The sequence below is a fragment of the Ranitomeya variabilis genome, chromosome 5 (genome assembly GCF_051348905.1).
Source record: "Ranitomeya variabilis isolate aRanVar5 chromosome 5, aRanVar5.hap1, whole genome shotgun sequence".
Taxonomy (NCBI): Eukaryota; Metazoa; Chordata; class Amphibia; order Anura; family Dendrobatidae; genus Ranitomeya; species Ranitomeya variabilis.
The window spans coordinates 670,421,512-670,440,175 of record NC_135236.1 but is presented as its reverse complement, the minus strand read 5'-3'; the positions used below and the strand labels follow the sequence as shown (position 1 = coordinate 670,440,175).

Here is an 18,664-nt window from a genome sequence, read left to right as displayed (position 1 = left end):
TCACTCCACTATTTTCCCCTCACTCCACTATTGTTCCCTCACTCCACTAGTTTCTCCTCACTCCACTAGTTTCCCCTCACTCCACTAGTTTCCCCTCACTCCACTAGTTTCCCCTCACTCCACTAGTTTCCCCTCACTCCACTAGTTTCCCCTCACTCCTCTCATTTTCACATCACTCCTCTCATTTTCACCTCAATCCTCTCATTTTCACCTCACACCTCTCATTTTCACCTCTCTCCACTATTTTGCCCTCACACCACTATCTTGCCCTCACTCCACTATTTTCACCTCACTCCTCTCATTTTCCTCTCACTCCTCTCATTTTGACCTCACACCTCATTTTCACCTCCACTATTTTCCTCTCACTCCACTATTTTCCCCTAACTCCACTATTTTGCCCTCACTCCACTATATTTCCCTCATTCCACTATTTTCACCTCACTCCTCTCATTTTCCCCTCACTTTCCCCTCACTCCTCTCATTTTCACATCACTCCTCTCATTTTCCCCTCACTCCACTATTTTCCCCTCACTCCAGTTTCCCCCTCACTCCAGTTTTCCCCTCACTTCACTATTGTTCCCCCCTCCACTATTTTCCCCTCACCCCTCTCATTTTCCCCTCACTCCTCTCATTTTCACCTCATTACTCTCATTTTCCCCTCACTCCTTTCATTTTCATCTCACTCCTTTCATTTTCATCTCACTCCTTTCATTTTCACCTCACTCCTTTCATTTTCACCTCAATCCTTTCATTTTCACCTCACTCCTTTCATTTTCACCTCACTCCTCTTTTTCCCCTCACTCCTCTCATTTTCCCCTCACACGTGCACAAAAACTTCCTGTTATGAGCACAGCGGTGTAATCCATGAGGCTCCTCCCTTTCTCTTGACGTCATGCCTCACAGAAGCAACTCCATTCTAGACACGACGGATCTAGATGTGGCCTGTGCCTGCAGCTCACTGATACTCTGAAGGCGGCGGCCCTGATTGTAGCTCGCAGCGGCTGGGACATCGCATCCTATGAGTTTTGCAGGGTGGCTTTCGAGGAGAATGTGTCTCCGCCCGTGTGCGCTAACAACGTGGGCCGTGTGTTCGGGGCTTTGTGTGTGGAGTGGGGCTATGCGGAGTGGGCAGGGCTATGTGGAGTGGGCGTGGTTTGATACATACATACACACTCACACACACACATACATACACTCAGCTTTATATATATATATATATATATATAGATATATAGATTTTTCTTACCCTAACTATATGTTTAGGGTTAGAACAAAGGTAGGAATATAGTTACTTCTAGGGTTGAGACTAGAGTTGGAGCTACGAATAGGAATAGGGTTAGGACTAGGTTAGAGCTAGGATTAGGACTTGGGTTAAGACTAGGGTTAGGACTAAGGTTAGGGCTAGGGTTGGAACTAGGTTAAGGGTTAGGACTAGGATTGTGGCTAAGGTTAGAACTAGGGCTAGGGTTAAGATTAGGACTAGGTTTAGCGCTAAGGTTAGGACTGCGGTTTGAGCTAGGATTAAGACTAAGGTAAGAGCTAGTGTTAGGATTAGGGTAAGGTTTAGGACTAGGATTGTGGCTAAGGTTAGATCTAGGGATAGGATTAGGACTAGGGTTAGAGCTAGGATAAGGACTAAGGTTAGGACTAGGGTAAGAGTTAGGACTAGGGATAGAGCTAGGATAAGGACTAAGGTTAAGACTAGGGTAAGGGTTAGGACTAGAAATAGAAATAGGGTTAGGACTAGGGTAAGGATTAGAACTAGGATTAAATCTAGGGTTAGGATGAACATTAGGACAACGTTTGGAATAGAGTGAAGCCTAGGTTTAGAATTAGGATTCAGACTAGGGATAGGACTAAGCTTAGGACTCCGGTAAGGGTTAAGACTTTTCTTAGGGTAGGGTTAGGACTAGGGTTAAGGCTTTGGTTAAGACTAGTGTTAGGGATAGCATTAGGAGTAAGGCTTGGTTTAGGAGTAGGATACAAATACGTAGTTTCATAAAAAAAATACTGAAATTAAATAAAAATAAGAAAAAGTAAAAAAAAATCAAACAATTTTTAACTTATTTTTAAAATGTTATTTCTATGCTTCCCAAGGCAGGGGGCAAAAATTCTAGCCGAGCCCTGCGTGCTACACCTCCGATAGCTGGGACTTTCCGCACAATTTTAAGCCTCGCTTTCTGTGCAGCGGTGAAGTTGACATGTGTTAATGGATCGCTTTACTCTGATGCTGTGAAAATAAAATAAGCTGTTTAGTGATGCAGAAAACAAAAATGCCTTTATATTCCGAGCTCCATTTGTTCTAATTTTAGGATGTGAGGCTTCTGGAGCCGGAGCCTGATATGTGCAGTTTAATATCTGTTTCATACAGTGGCATAGATGTATCGCCAGCACTGTCCATCAGACGTGGTGCATCTTAATGAGGTGATCTCCATAAATTAATATCATTATTTTCTCATCTGTGAATGTTCTGCCAACTGTTCTAAAATCATGTTCTTTCTTTGTATTGCCCGAATCCTTCTATTTCCATTTTCTGATTGATCTGAAACATTTCATTACCAGAGAGACGGAGCCTTTAGCGTCACCAGCCTGACCCCATGACCATTCCTAATGTCGGAGAGACAGGGAACCTCCCAATGTAGATGTGCCTGAACTCTGTTCTGTGTTTGCTGACTCTAAAGCCAGCAAACGTCACCTCGAATATATATACGGTATATATATATATATATATATATATATATATATATATACTGTATATATATATACATATACTGTATGGCTGCACATATTAATTATGCAGCCACACAGTAGGCATAAATAATGTCACCATACAGTATGAAGTGCCTTTAAAATGGTGCCATGTGCACATCGGGTGTCCAAAAATTACGCGATACAAATAGTGACCTTGAAAAGAATCAGCACAGATGTGGTCCACATGGGTCCTGTAAAGTCTGTGAATATAGGAGGTTTTAATCATTGGTGGTTGCAGTGCTGGTGTCAAGCAGCAGCTGAAAAGGAGCTATAAAATGGTGCCATGTGTCCAAAAATTACGATATACAAAAAGTGACCTTGAAAAGAATCAGCACAGATGTGGTCCCCATGGGTCCTGCAAAGTCTGTGAAAATAGGAGCTTTTATTCATTGGTGGTTGGAGTGCTAGTGTCAAGCAGTAGCTGAAAAGGAGCTATAAAATGGTGCCATGTGTCCAAAAATGATGCTATACAAAAAGTGACCTTGACAAGAATCAGCATAGATGTGGTCCCCATGGGTACTGCAAAGTCCGTGAAAATAGGAGCTTTTAATCATTGGTGGTTGGAGTGCTGGTGTCAAGCAGTATCTAAAAAGGGGCTGTAAAATGGTGTCATGTGTCCAAAAATTATGCTATACAAAAAGTGACCTTGAAAAGAATCAGCACAGATGTGGTCCCCATGGGTACTGCAAAGTCCGTGAATATAGGAGCTTTTAATCATTGGTGGTTGGAGTGCTGGTGTCAAGCAGCAGCTGAAAAGGGGTTATATTTTTATCATTGCAGTGATGCTCAGCTTAATGCATAAGGTTTCTATAATTTATGTAATTGCCCATTTGACCCATCACTAGCACACATCTGGAAGTGTGAAGGAGAGTCATCATCTCACATTTCTAATTAGCTCTATGGGAATTGCAATAACGGCACGTCTTGCTTTCTGTCATCTCTCTCCTTGTCCGACAAGAGTGACGGCTTAAGCTGCCGCACAGAATGAATACCAAAAAAGAAAAACCATGGTATCGAAGTCAGACAAAATCTCAGGTGCCAAGGTCAAATTGTTTCCATTACGGCTGCAATAATATATCTGTGGAGCGAGTTATTTGTTGTAATGGAGACCGTGACCACAGGCTGACGACACATCAGGAATCTTAATGAAGGGATGTCTACTTTGAAAATTCCCATCCATGTTGGAGATATCTCACAGGTGAGCACCGCAAGACGTTTTGTGCATCTAAAAAATTGCCAGTAAATCCGTAAATTCTTAAAGGGTCCAGTTCATAAAGCCCTCTTATTCAAGAACCTAAACTCTTGGCCAAAATGGAGAGACTGAAGAAAGACGAGACCACCTGTTGATTTTAATGGGAACTGTCTAATGCCTCATTTCACCAACAAAATGAAACCATTACCGTCATGATTCCCATGATTGGGTTCTAATAGGTGACACTTAGGGTTAAGGTATCCTCCCTAAAAAAAAGTTGTACCACCTTGGCCAACTGCTTGGATTCTGACATCTGGAAACTCTCCTGGTCCCAAGAACAAGGTTCTGAAATGCCTTTTGAGAAAGTATCCTTCCTCTTCCTTCGAAGGGTAATCCCACTTCAGTCAATTGCTTGGTTTCTGACATCTGGAACCTCAACCAGTCCTGAGAACAGTGTTCGGTAATGCATCTCAAGAATGGAGCGGTGGCTGCGCATGCACATCCAAAAAGGCACTTCAAAGCCCCTTCTTGGCCAATTTGGCCAAGGTGCGTTTTTCTAGCTCTGGGTTCTTGACCACGTCCTCTTGTCTTTTGCCTATCGATTACTTATGACCACACTCTGTCTTCACCAATCCATCCATTATTTTGCCTAACATTTCCATAAGTTGTGACTTGGAGTTTTCAGTCTTCTTACTCACCAGCCATTGTTATTGGAGATTACTTTGACAGTGGTGATCTTGGCGCTTCCATGGTAAAGTCTGCACTCCTTTGTTTGGGTTAAAAGTGAAGAACTCAAAGTCCTAAAACTAAAATCCTTGGATTAGGCAAAGTTAAACCTTTTAATGACCCAGTGGGCCCCTTGTATTGTTATACACCTGTCCTAGGTCTGGGCTTGGCTTCCTTCACCTCAGTCCACTAAACTTTCTTGTGCTCTACGTCGGGCTTTGCAGGTAGAATGCGGGTTCCCACCTAATCATCTACTTAGGCCTATATAAGGCCTTCCTAGCCCCACACCTGTGTCTTGGCATTAAGATTTTCAAGTTGCTCCGCATTTCTGTCTGCTACCTGTTCTTGGTCTTCTAGGACCTCGGCTATGTATCCACCTGTCACTTTCAGGACGTCTCCTGTCTGCCTGCGGCTTCCAAAACCTCTGCTACCTGTTCTGGATCTAATAGGACCTCTGCTATTTATCCGCCTTTAGCTTCCAAGGCGTCTCCTGTCGACTTGCGGCTTTCAGGACCTCTGTTACCTGGTCACGGTCTTCCAAGACCGCTTCTAAGTGTCCGTCTGTGGCTTCCAGGATGTTTGCTCTCTGCCTGTGGCTTCCAGGACCTCTGCTACCTGTTTCTTGCATGCTTCATCTGCCTGCTTCAACAAACCACTTGGTATGTGTGCCCACCCAGACATTGGGCTTTGAGGATCTACTTCACCTAGGGAGCCCATTACATGTATCCTCCTTTTTTACAACATACTTTGGCCAATCTTTTGTTCCAGGAGGAACACAGAGTGACGGGAACATTTTTCTGTTTTCTTAATCATGCCTCTTATATATCTTGTCTCATTTCCTTCATGCCACCTAGGTGTGAGTTTGGGCACCACCAAAGCCTACTGAATAGTTTTGGAAGCAACCAGGGAGCGAGCCATACTTTGTAGGGAAATAGTTGGAAAACATAACCTAGGAAGGCAGACCATGCCATTGCAGATTTGGAGGCAAAGTCAATTCATTTCGGGAGACTCAGTGGTGAAACTCATCACACGGGCACAGATTGTGTACTTGGATACATTGGCATCACTTAAAACTCGTGGGCACCAAACTCTCCAATAATATTGGTCTTTTCTTATGGATCAAAGAGATGTTTTGGACCAAGGTACAACCACTGAAAGCACTAGTGCCCATGCTTCGAGAGGAGGTATGGATGGTTTAATGGAAGGACCTTAGAACCCCAAGAACTGTGGAGGTGGTATCCAGCATCTGAACGGCAGCTTGTTGCTTATCCCAAGTTCCCGATATGTAGTGAAGTAACTGAAGGGAGAAAAGATGAAGAAAGTTATTTGATAACAGTGTAAAAGCACAGCTGGCATCACACCGGACTTACACAGCTTTTTATTTAATAATTTTAATGTCGGAACTGAGCGTTGCCAGTGAGCCCAGGTCCTCCTGGAAATGCAATGCAATCTGATTAATTCCTTTATGGATTCAAGAGAAGAAAAAATGCCACTTACTTAAATTAAGGGTTTTCTTGTAAAGGAATTGCATGTCGTTACAGTGGGCTGAGAGCCAGACCATTCATCAGCAGGCTAAACAAAATGACTGGAGAAAAGCATCAAGAAAAGCTGATAATGTAAGAGATTCTATCATCCTCCATATTACTGCAGCAATAAAAATGGCCGAAGTTAGAAAAATTACTAAAATAACTCCTAACAAACATCCCCTGTGTATAAGACTATTACTATAATACTGCCCCTATGTACAAGAATATAACTACTATAATACTGTCCTCTATGTACAAGAATATAACTACTATAATACTGCCCCTATGTACAAGAATATAACTACTATAATACTGTCCTCTATGTACAAGAATATAACTACTATAATACTGCCTCTATGTACAAGAATATAACTACTATAATACTGCTCCTATGTAGAAGAATATAACTACTATAATACTGCCCCTATGTACAAGAATATAACTACTATAATACTGCCTCTATGTACAAGAATATAACTACTATAATACTGCCCCTATGTACAAGAATATAACTACTATAATACTGCCCCTATGTACAAGAATATAACTACTATAATACTGCCCCTATGTACAAGAATATAACTACTATAATACTGCTCCTATGTACAAGAATATAACTACTATAATACTGCCCCTATGTACAAGAATATAACTACTATAATACTGTCTCCTATGTACAAGAATATAACTACTATAATACTGCTCCTATGTACAAGAATATAACTACTATAATACTGCTCCTATGTACGAGAATATAACTACTATAATACTGCTCCTATGTACAAGAATATAACTACTATAATACTGCCCCTATGTACAAGAATATAACTACTATAATACTGCCCCTATGTACAAGAATATAACTACTATAATACTGCCCCCTATGTATAAGAATATAACTACTATAATACTGCCCCTATGTACAAGAATATAACTACTATAATACTGCTCCTATGTACAAGAATATAACTACTATAATACTGCCCCTATGCACAAGAATATAACTACTATAATACTGCCCTCTATGTACAAGAATATAACTACTACAATACTGCCCCTATGTACAAGAATATAACTACTATAATACTGCCCCTATGTACAAGAAATAACTACTATAATACTGCTCCTATGTACAAGAATATAGCTACTATAATACTGCTCCAATGTACAAGAATATAACTACTATAATATTGCCCCTATACTCAAGAATATAAATACTATAATACTGCTCCTATGTACATGAATATAACTACTATAATACTGCTCCCTATGTACAAGAATATAACTACTATAATACTGCCCTCTATGTACAAGAATATAACTACTATAATACTGCCCTCTATGTGCAAGAACATAACTACTATAATACTGCCCCTATGTACAAGAATACAACTACTATAATACTGCCCCTATGTACAAGAATATAACTACTATAATACTGCTCCTATGTACAAGACTATAACTACTATAATACTGCTCCTATGTACAAGAATATAACTACTATAATACTGCTCCTATGTACAAGAATATAACTACTATAATACTGCCCCTATGTACAAGAATATAACTACTATAATACTGCTCCTATGTACAAGACTATAACTACTATAATACTGCTCCTATGTACAAGAATTGTTGTGAAATTGGATTCTGGGCTCCCCCGGTGGCCACTTGTGGAATTGAACTTGTGTGCATCATCCCCTCTGTTCACCTGCTCCTATCAGGATGTGGGAGTCGCTATATAACCTTGCTCCTCTGTCAGTTTCATGCCGGTCAACAATGTAATCAGAAGCCTTCTGTGCTTGTTCCTGCTACTAGACAACCCCCAGCTAAGTTGGACTTTTGTCCTTGTGTGTTTTTGCATTTTGTTCCTGTTCACAGCTGCTGTTTCGTTACTGTGTCTGGAAAGCTCTTGTGATCGGAAATTGCCACTCTGGTGTTATGAGTTAATGCTAGAGTCTTAAAGTAATTTCTGGATGGTGTTTTGATAGGGTTTTCTGCTGACCATGAAAGTGCCCTTTCTGTCTTTCTGCTATCTAGTAAGCGGACCTCGATTTTGCTAAACCTATTTTCATACTACGTTTGTCTTTTCATCTAATATCACCGCCAATATATGTGGGGGCCTCTGTCTGCCTTTTGGGAAAATTTCTCTAGAGGTGAGCCAGGACTGTCTTTTCCTCTGCTAGGATTAGGTAGTTCTCCGGCTGGCGCTGGGCATCTAGGAATAAAAAAACGTAGGCATGCTACCCGGCCACTTCTAGTTGTGCGGCAGGTTTAGTTCATGGTCAGTATAGTTTCCATCTTCCAAGAGCTAGTTCTCATATATGCTGGGCTATGTTCTCTCGCCATTGAGAATCATGACAGTTTGACCGGCCCAAAAAAGGGTTAAATTACTGGCTGAGAAAGGAGAGAAAAAAGAAGTCTGCTACAACTTTTTTTTTTTTTTTCCCTCTAGTTCTGAGTGTGCTCTTAATTTAATCACTTGCTATTCTGCCTATGCTGCAGCCTTCCTCTCTTTCTCTCCTTCTAATCCTTGAATGGCTCTGTGTTCACCTGTTTCAAATGGATCTTCAGAGTGTAGCTACAGGTTTGAATAATCTCGCCACAAAAGTACAAAATTTGCAAGATTTTGTTGTTCATGCACCTATGTCTGAGCCTAGAATTCCTTTGCCTGAGTTCTTCTCGGGGAATAGATCTCACTTTCAAAATTTTAAAAATAATTGCAAATTGTTTTTGTCCCTGAAGTCTCGCTCTGCCGGAGACCCTGCACAGCAGGTCAGGATTGTAATTTCCTTGCTCCGGGGCGACCCTCAAGACTGGGCTTTTGCATTGGCACCAGGGGATCCTGCGTTGCTCAATGTGGATGCGTTTTTTCTGGCCTTGGGGTTGCTTTATGAGGAACCTCATTTAGAGCTTCAGGCGGAAAAGGCCTTGATGTCCTTGTCTCAGGGGCAAGATGAAGCTGAAATATACTGCCAAAAATTCCGCAAATGGTCTGTGCTTACTCAGTGGAATGAGTGCGCCCTGGCGGCGATTTTCAGAGAAGGTCTCTCTGATGCCATTAAGGATGTTATGGTGGGGTTCCCTGTGCCTGCAAGTCTGAATGAGTCCATGACGATGGCTATTCAGATCGATAGGCGTCTGCGGGAGCGCAAACCTGTGCACCATTTGGCGGTGTCTACTGAGAAAACGCCAGAAAATATGCAATGTGATAGAATTCTGTCCAGAAGCGAGCGGCAGAATTTTAGACGAAAAAATGGGTTGTGCTTCTATTGTGGTGATTCAACTCATGTTATATCAGCATGCTTTAAGCGTACTAAGAAGCCTGACAAGTCTGTTTCAATTAGCACTTTACAGTCTAAGTTTATTCTATCTGTGACCCTGATTTGTTCTTTGTCATCTATTACCGCGGACGCCTATGTCGACTCTGGCGCTGCTTTGAGTCTTATGGATTGGTCCTTTGCCAAACGCTGTGGGTATGATTTGGAGCCTCTTGAAACTCCTATACCCCTGAAGGGGATTGACTCCACCCCATTGGCTAGTAATAAACCACAATACTGGACACAAGTGACTATGCGTGTTAATCCGGATCACCAGGAGGTTATTCGCTTTCTGGTGCTGTATAATCTACATGATGTTTTGGTGCTGGGATTGCCATGGCTGCAATCTCATAACCCAGTCCTCGACTGGAGAGCTATGTCTGTGTTAAGCTGGGGATGTAAAGGAACTCATGGGGACGTACCTTTGGTTTCCATTTCATCATCTATTCCCTCTGAGATTCCTGAATTCTTGTCTGACTTTCGTGACGTTTTTGAAGAACCCAAGGTTGGTTCAATACCTCCGCACCGGGAGTGCGATTGTGCCATAGACTTGATTCCGGGTAGTAAATACCCTAAGGGGCGTTTATTTAATCTGTCTGTGCCTGAACACGCGGCTATGCGAGAATATATAAAGGAGTCCTTGGAAAAGGGACATATTCGTCCTTCGTCATCTCCCTTAGGAGCCGGTTTTTTCTTTGTGTCTAAGAAAGACGGCTCTTTGAGGCCGTGTATTGATTATCGACTTTTGAATAAAATCACGGTTAAATATCAATATCCGTTACCACTGCTTACTGATTTGTTTGCTCGTATAAAGGGGGCCAAGTGGTTCTCTAAGATTGATCTCCGTGGGGCGTATAATTTGGTGCGAATCAAGCAGGGGGATGAGTGGAAAACCGCATTTAATACGCCCGAGGGCCATTTTGAGTATTTGGTGATGCCTTTTGGTCTTTCAAATGCCCCTTCAGTCTTCCAGTCCTTTATGCATGACATTTTCCGTGATTATTTGGATAAATTTATGATTGTGTATCTGGATGATATTCTGATTTTTTCGGATGACTGGGACTCTCATGTCCAGCAGGTCAGGAGGGTTTTTCAGGTTTTGCGGTCTAATTCCTTGTGTGTGAAGGGTTCTAAGTGTGTTTTTGGGGTTCAGAAGATTTCCTTCTTGGGATACATTTTTTCCCCCTCTTCCATCGAGATGGATCCTGTCAAGGTTCAGGCTATTGGTGATTGGACGCAACCCTCTTCTCTTAAGAGTCTTCAGAAATTTTTGGGCTTTGCTAACTTTTATCGTCGATTTATTGCTGGTTTTTCTGATGTTGTAAAACCATTGACTGATTTGACTAAGAAGGGTGCTGATGTTGCTGATTGGTCCCCTGATGCTGTGGAGGCCTTTCGGGAGCTCAAGCGCCGCTTTTCTTCCGCCCCAGTGTTGCGTCAGCCTGATGTTGCTCTTCCTTTTCAGGTTGAGGTCGACGCTTCTGAAATCGGAGCTGGGGCGGTGTTGTCGCAGAGAAGTTCCGACTGCTCCGTGATGAGACCTTGTGCTTTTTTTTCCCGTAAATTTTCGCCCGCCGAGCGGAATTATGATATTGGGAATCGGGAGCTTTTGGCCATGAAGTGGGCTTTTGAGGAGTGGCGTCACTGGCTTGAGGGGGCCAGACATCAGGTGGTGGTATTGACTGACCACAAAAATTTAATTTACCTTGAGTCTGCCAGGCGCCTGAATCCTAGACAGGCGCGCTGGTCGCTGTTTTTCTCTCGGTTTAATTTTGTGGTGTCTTACCTGCCGGGTTCTAAGAATGTTAAGGCGGATGCCCTTTCTAGGAGTTTTGAGCCTGACTCCCCTGGTAATTCTGAGCCCACAGGTATCCTTAAAGATGGAGTGATATTGTCTGCCGTTTCTCCAGACCTGCGGCGGGCCTTGCAGGAGTTTCAGGCGGATAGACCTGATCGTTGCCCACCTGGTAGACTGTTTGTTCCTGATGATTGGACCAGTAGAGTCATCTATGAGGTTCATTCTTCTGCGTTGGCAGGTCATCCTGGAATCTTTGGTACCAGGGATTTGGTGGCAAGGTCCTTCTGGTGGCCTTCCCTGTCACGAGATGTGCGAGGCTTTGTGCAGTCTTGTGACGTTTGTGCTCGGGCCAAGCCTTGTTGCTCTCGGGCTAGTGGATTGTTGTTACCCTTGCCTATCCCGAAGAGGCCTTGGACGCACATCTCGATGGATTTTATTTCGGATCTGCCTGTTTCTCAGAAGATGTCTGTCATCTGGGTGGTGTGTGACCGTTTCTCTAAGATGGTCCATCTGGTTCCCTTGCCTAAGTTGCCTTCTTCTTCCGAGTTGGTTCCTCTGTTTTTTCAAAATGTTGTTCGTTTGCATGGTATTCCGGAGAATATAGTTTCTGACAGAGGGACCCAATTCGTGTCTAGATTTTGGCGGGCATTCTGTGCTAGGATGGGCATAGATTTGTCTTTTTCGTCTGCTTTCCATCCTCAGACTAATGGCCAGACCGAGCGGACTAATCAGACCTTGGAGACATATTTGAGGTGTTTTGTGTCTGCGGATCAGGATGATTGGGTTGCTTTTTTGCCTTTGGCGGAGTTCGCCCTCAATAATCGGGCCAGCTCTGCCACCTTGGTGTCCCCGTTTTTCTGTAATTCGGGGTTTCATCCTCGATTTTCCTCCGGTCAAGTGGAATCTTCGGATTGTCCTGGAGTGGATGCTGTGGTGGAGAGGTTGCATCAGATTTGGGGGCAGGTGGTGGACAATTTGAAGTTGTCCCAGGAGAAGACTCAGCTTTTTGCCAACCGCCGTCGTCGTGTTGGTCCTCGGCTTTGTGTTGGGGACTTGGTGTGGTTGTCTTCTCGTTTTGTCCCTATGAGGGTTTCTTCTCCTAAATTTAAGCCTCGGTTCATCGGCCCGTACAAGATATTGGAGATTCTTAACCCTGTGTCCTTCCGTTTGGACCTCCCTGCATCCTTTTCGATTCATAATGTTTTTCATCGGTCATTGTTGCGCAGGTATGAGGTACCGGCTGTGCCTTCCGTTGAGCCTCCTGCTCCGGTGTTGGTTGAGGGTGAGTTGGAGTACGTTGTGGAAAAGATCTTAGACTCTCGTGTTTCCAGACGGAAACTCCAGTATCTGGTCAAATGGAAGGGATACGGTCAGGAGGATAATTCTTGGGTCACTGCCTCTGATGTTCATGCCTCCGATCTTGTCCGTGCCTTTCATAGGGCTCATCCTGATCGCCCTGGTGGTTCTGGTGAGGGTTCGGTGCCCCCTCCTTGAGGGGGGGGTACTGTTGTGAAATTGGATTCTGGGCTCCCCCGGTGGCCACTTGTGGAATTGAACTTGTGTGCATCATCCCCTCTGTTCACCTGCTCCTATCAGGATGTGGGAGTCGCTATATAACCTTGCTCCTCTGTCAGTTTCATGCCGGTCAACAATGTAATCAGAAGCCTTCTGTGCTTGTTCCTGCTACTAGACAACCCCCAGCTAAGTTGGACTTTTGTCCTTGTGTGTTTTTGCATTTTGTTCCTGTTCACAGCTGCTGTTTCGTTACTGTGTCTGGAAAGCTCTTGTGATCGGAAATTGCCACTCTGGTGTTATGAGTTAATGCTAGAGTCTTAAAGTAATTTCTGGATGGTGTTTTGATAGGGTTTTCTGCTGACCATGAAAGTGCCCTTTCTGTCTTTCTGCTATCTAGTAAGCGGACCTCGATTTTGCTAAACCTATTTTCATACTACGTTTGTCTTTTCATCTAATATCACCGCCAATATATGTGGGGGCCTCTGTCTGCCTTTTGGGAAAATTTCTCTAGAGGTGAGCCAGGACTGTCTTTTCCTCTGCTAGGATTAGGTAGTTCTCCGGCTGGCGCTGGGCATCTAGGAATAAAAAAACGTAGGCATGCTACCCGGCCACTTCTAGTTGTGCGGCAGGTTTAGTTCATGGTCAGTATAGTTTCCATCTTCCAAGAGCTAGTTCTCATATATGCTGGGCTATGTTCTCTCGCCATTGAGAATCATGACAAAGAATATAACTACTATAATACTGCTATGTACAAGAATATAACTACTATAATACTGCCCTCTATGTACAAGAATATAACTACTATAATACTGCCCCTATGTACAAGAATATAACTACTATAATACTGCTCCTATGTACAGGAATATAACTACTATAATACTGTCCCCTATGTACAAGAATATAACTACTATAACACTGCTCCTATGTACAAGAATATAACTACTATAATACTGCCCCTATGTACAAGAATATAACTACTATAATACTGCTCCTATATACAAGAATATAACTACTATAATACTGCTCCTATGTACAAGACTATAACTACTATAATACTGCTCCTATGTACAAGAATATAACTACTATAATACTGCCCCTATGTACATGAATACAACTACTATAATACTGCCCCTATGTACAAGAATATAACTACTATAATACTGCTCCTATGTACAAGACTATAACTACTATAATACTGCTCCTATGTACAAGAATATAACTACTATAATACTGCTCCTATGTACAAGAATATAACTACTATAATACTGCCCTCTATGTACAAGAATATAACTACTATAATACTGCCCTCTATGTACAAGAATATAACTACTATAATACTGCCCCTATGTACAAGACTATAACTACTATAATACTGCTCCTATGTACAAGAATATAACTACTATAATACTGCTCCTATGTACAAGAATATAACTACTATAATACTGCCTCTATGTACAAGAATACAACTACTATAATACTGCCCCTATGTACAAGAATATAACTACTATAATACTGCCCCTATGTACAAGAATATAATTACTATAATACTGCCCCTATGTACAAGAATATAACTACTATACATACTTCCCCCTATATACAAGAATATAACTACTATAATACTGCCCCTATGTACAAGAATATAACTACTATAATACTGCTCCTATGTACAAGAATATAACTACTATAATACTGCCCCTATGTACAAGAATATAACTACTATAATACTGCTCCTATGTACAAGAATATAACTACTATAATACTGCCCCAATGTACAAGAATATAACTACTATAATACTTCCCCCTATATACAAGAATATAACTACTATAATACTGCCCCTATGTACAAGAATATAAAGACTATAATACTGCTCCCTATGTACAAGAATATAACTACTATAATACTGCTCACTATGTACAAGAATATAATTACTATAATACTGCTCCTATGTACAAGAATATAACTACTATAATACTGCCCCTATGTACAAGAATATAACTACTATAATACTGCTCACTATGTACAAGAATATAACTACTATAATACTGCCCCTATGTACAAGAATATAACTACTATAATACTGCCCCTATGTACTAGAATATAACTACTATAATACTGCTCCTATGTACAAGAATATAACTACTATAATACTTCCCCCTATATACAAGAATATAACTACTATAATACTGCCCCTATCTACAAGAATATAAAGACTATAATACTGCTCCCTATGTACAAGAATATAACTACTATAATACTGCTCACTATGTACAAGAATATAACTACTATAATACTGCCCCTATGTACTAGAATATAACTACTATAATACTGCTCCTATGTACAAGAATATAACTACTATAATACTGCTCCTATGTACAAGAATATAACTACTATAATACTTCCCCCTATATACAAGAATATAACTACTATAATACTGCCCCTATGTACAAGAATATAAAGACTATAATACTGCTCCCTATGTACAAGAATATAACTACTATAATACTGCTCACTATGTACAAGAATATAACTACTATAATACTGCCCCTATGTACTAGAATATAACTACTATAATACTGCTCCTATGTACAAGAATATAACTGCTAGAATAGTTAATCTATATTGTATATATGGATAGCAGTTTTACGATGGGCAACAGTCATCTATTTTTATGTGGCCGTTACAAGAGCTTCTTTCTGTGAGCAATGATTTTCTGTAGTGATCTGATTATTTATAAACTCATGACCTGGTTTGGGATATATTGATGAGTTATAAGCCTCTTACTAATGACACCAGTATGGCTGCATGAGAGAAGTCTGTGTTCATCAGTCAAAATAAATGGACATTATGAAGAGTCCTCCAGATCCATCACTGGATAAACATGTCTACTCATTACTATACACAACCATCCACACACCGTTCATTTTATAGGGAATAATGACATCTGCAATATTTCTTTTTTCTGCCTCTAAGAAAGAGTAATATACTAATAAATGATGGGATATATAACACTGCTCAGCTGACAGTATATCAAAGAATATGATTATATATACCACTCTCAGAATACTGTATCATAGTTATTAAAAATATTAGAAACTGGACAAAGTATAGGAGACAAATTCTGTACTAATCCTGAGAAACATCCTGGATTATACCCCAGAGCTGCACTCACTATTCTGCTGGTGCAGTCACTGTGTACATACATTACTGATCCTGAGTTACATCCTGTATTATATTCCAGAGCTGCACTCACTATTCTGCTGGTGCAGTCACTGTGTACATACATTACATTACTGATCCTGAGTTACATCCTGTATTATACCCCAGAGCTGCACTCACTATTCTGCTGGTGCAGTCACGGTGTACATACATTACATTACTGATCCTGAGTTACATCCTGTATTATACCCCAGAGCTGCACTCACTATTCTGCTGGTGCAGTCACTGTGTACATACATTACATTACTGATCCTGAGTTACATCCTGTATTATATTCCAGAGCTGCACTCACTATTCTGCTGGTGCAGTCACTGTGTACATACATTATATTACTGATCTTAAGTTACTTCCTGTGTTATACTCCAGAGCTGCACTCACTATTCTGCTGGTGCAGTCACTGTGTACATACATTACATTACTGATCCTGAGTTACATCCTGTATTATACCCCAGAGCTGCACTCACTATTCTGCTGGTGCGGTCACTGTGTACATACATTACATTACTGATCCTGAGTTACATCCTGTATTATACCCCAGAGCTGCACTCACTATTCTGCTGGTGCAGTCACTGTGTACATACATTACATTACTGATCCTGAGTTACATCCTGTATTGTACCCCAGAGCTGCACTCACTATTCTGCTGGTGCAGTCACTGTGTACATACATTACATTACTGATCCTGAGTTACATCCTGTATTATACTCCAGAGCTGCACTCACTATTCTGCTGGTGCAGTCACTGTGTACATACATTACATTACTGATCCTGAGTTACATCCTGTATTATACCCCAGAGCTGCGCTCACTATTCTGCTGGTGCAGTCACTGTGTACATACATTACATTACTGATCCTGAGTTACATCCTGTATTGTACCCCAGAGCTGCACTCACTATTCTGCTGGCGCAGTCACTGTGTACATACATTACATTACTGATCCTGAGTTACATCCTGTATTATACCCCAGAGCTGCACTCACTATTCTGCTGGTGCAGTCACTGTGTACATAGATTACATTACTGATCCTGAGTTACATCCTGTATTATACCCCAGAGCTGCACTCACTATTCTGCTGGTGCAGTCACTGTGTACATACATTACATTACTGATCCTGAGTTACATCCTGTATTATACCCCAGAGCTGCACTTACTATTCTGCTGGTGCAGTCACTGTGTACATACATTACATTACAGATCCTGAGTTACATCCTGTATTGTACCCCAGAGCTGCACTCACTATTCTGCTGGTGCAGTCACTGTGTACATACAGTACATTACTGATCCTGAGTTACATCCTGTATTATACTCCAGAGCTGCACTCACTATTCTGCTGGTGCAGTCACTGTGTACATACATTACATTACTGATCCTGAGTTACATCCTGTATTATACCCCAGAGCTGCACTCACTATTCTGCTGGTGCAGTCACTGTGTACATACATTACATTACTGGTCCTGAGTTACATCCTGTATTGTACTCCAGAGCTTATAATTACAATACTTCAAATAAAGCAAAATGTAGGAGATAATTACCATTTATTTAAATTTTTTATTTTTTTCCCCATGACAACTTTTCTTGCTTCTTTGTCCTCGTAGCTCAACTTTATCATAATGAGATTATTCCTAATAGCAGCCAATCAGATCCTTCCATTGTCTTTGGCTAAAAAAGTAAAACTAGTTCCGTATTAAACTTCTTATCCTCCAAACATATGTTTTAAGAAAACACTGATGTAATTGTAGTTCCACTCTAAGAATTTTTTTTTTGCTAATGGCTAAAATTAGACATGCAATTTAAAAAATAAATTGTTTTGCATTGTTTTTAAAAAAAATTTTTACGTTTAATTTTTATTACATTTTTTATTCAACCATATAGCACTATCCCTATCCCTACCCCTATTCCTAACCCCAAATCTAGCCCTAACCCTAAACCTAGTCTAAGCTCTATGGGGTCCGATAGTAATGTATTATCAGCAGGTATTATAATTTTATGCAAATATGCCATAACACCAGTCCTATGCCTAACCCTAACCCCATTCCTAGTTAGAGCTAGAAAAAGTGTAAAAACTTAAAACCAGCTGTTAGTATTGGATGAAGACAGTATGGAATAATGTGCAAAACATCGCAAATGGTACTGTCTGCATTCATTATCTGTTCAGTATGTCCTTTCGGTTTCTGCCTATTCAGAGCGCTGGAGCTAATGTCAAACTCATCGTGCTCTGCATAGGCAGCAACTGAGACATGATTCCATAATGTCATCATTCACTACTAACAGCTGCTTTTCCAGTTTTACACTTTTTTTTACCCTAGCTGTGGTTAAGGCTAGGGCTAGGATTGGGGTTGGGAATAGGGTTAGGGATAGGGCTGGTTTTATCACAAATTTGCATAGAATTTAATAACAGCTCCTTTTCCATTTTTACACTTTTTTTTTACCCTAACTGTGATTAGTGATAGGGCTAGGTTAGGGGTTGGGAATAGGGTTAGGGATTGGGCTAGCATTCGGGTTGGGAATAGGGTTAGGGATAGAGCTAGGATTGGGATAGGGAATAGGGTTAGGGTTAGGGATAGGGCTAGGATTGGGATAGGGAATAGGGTTAGGGATAGGGTTAGGATTGGGATAG

At 41.2% G+C, this 18,664-nt stretch overlaps 1 protein-coding gene across 10 annotated transcripts in view; it reads left to right on the top strand.

Moving 5' to 3' along the window:
• CHRM2 (cholinergic receptor muscarinic 2) overlaps positions 1 to 18,664 on the top strand; it is a 185,777-nt gene that overhangs the window by 115,734 nt on the left and 51,379 nt on the right. Inside the window, exon 1 of one of the 10 annotated variants that reach the window (XM_077266749.1) lies at positions 2,401 to 2,424. The exons of the other annotated variants lie outside the window; for them this stretch is intronic. The gene's annotated coding sequence lies outside the window, so the exon portion shown is untranslated. Of the gene's footprint in view, positions 1 to 2,400; positions 2,425 to 18,664 lie in introns of those variants that run through there. 10 annotated transcript variants of the gene reach the window in all.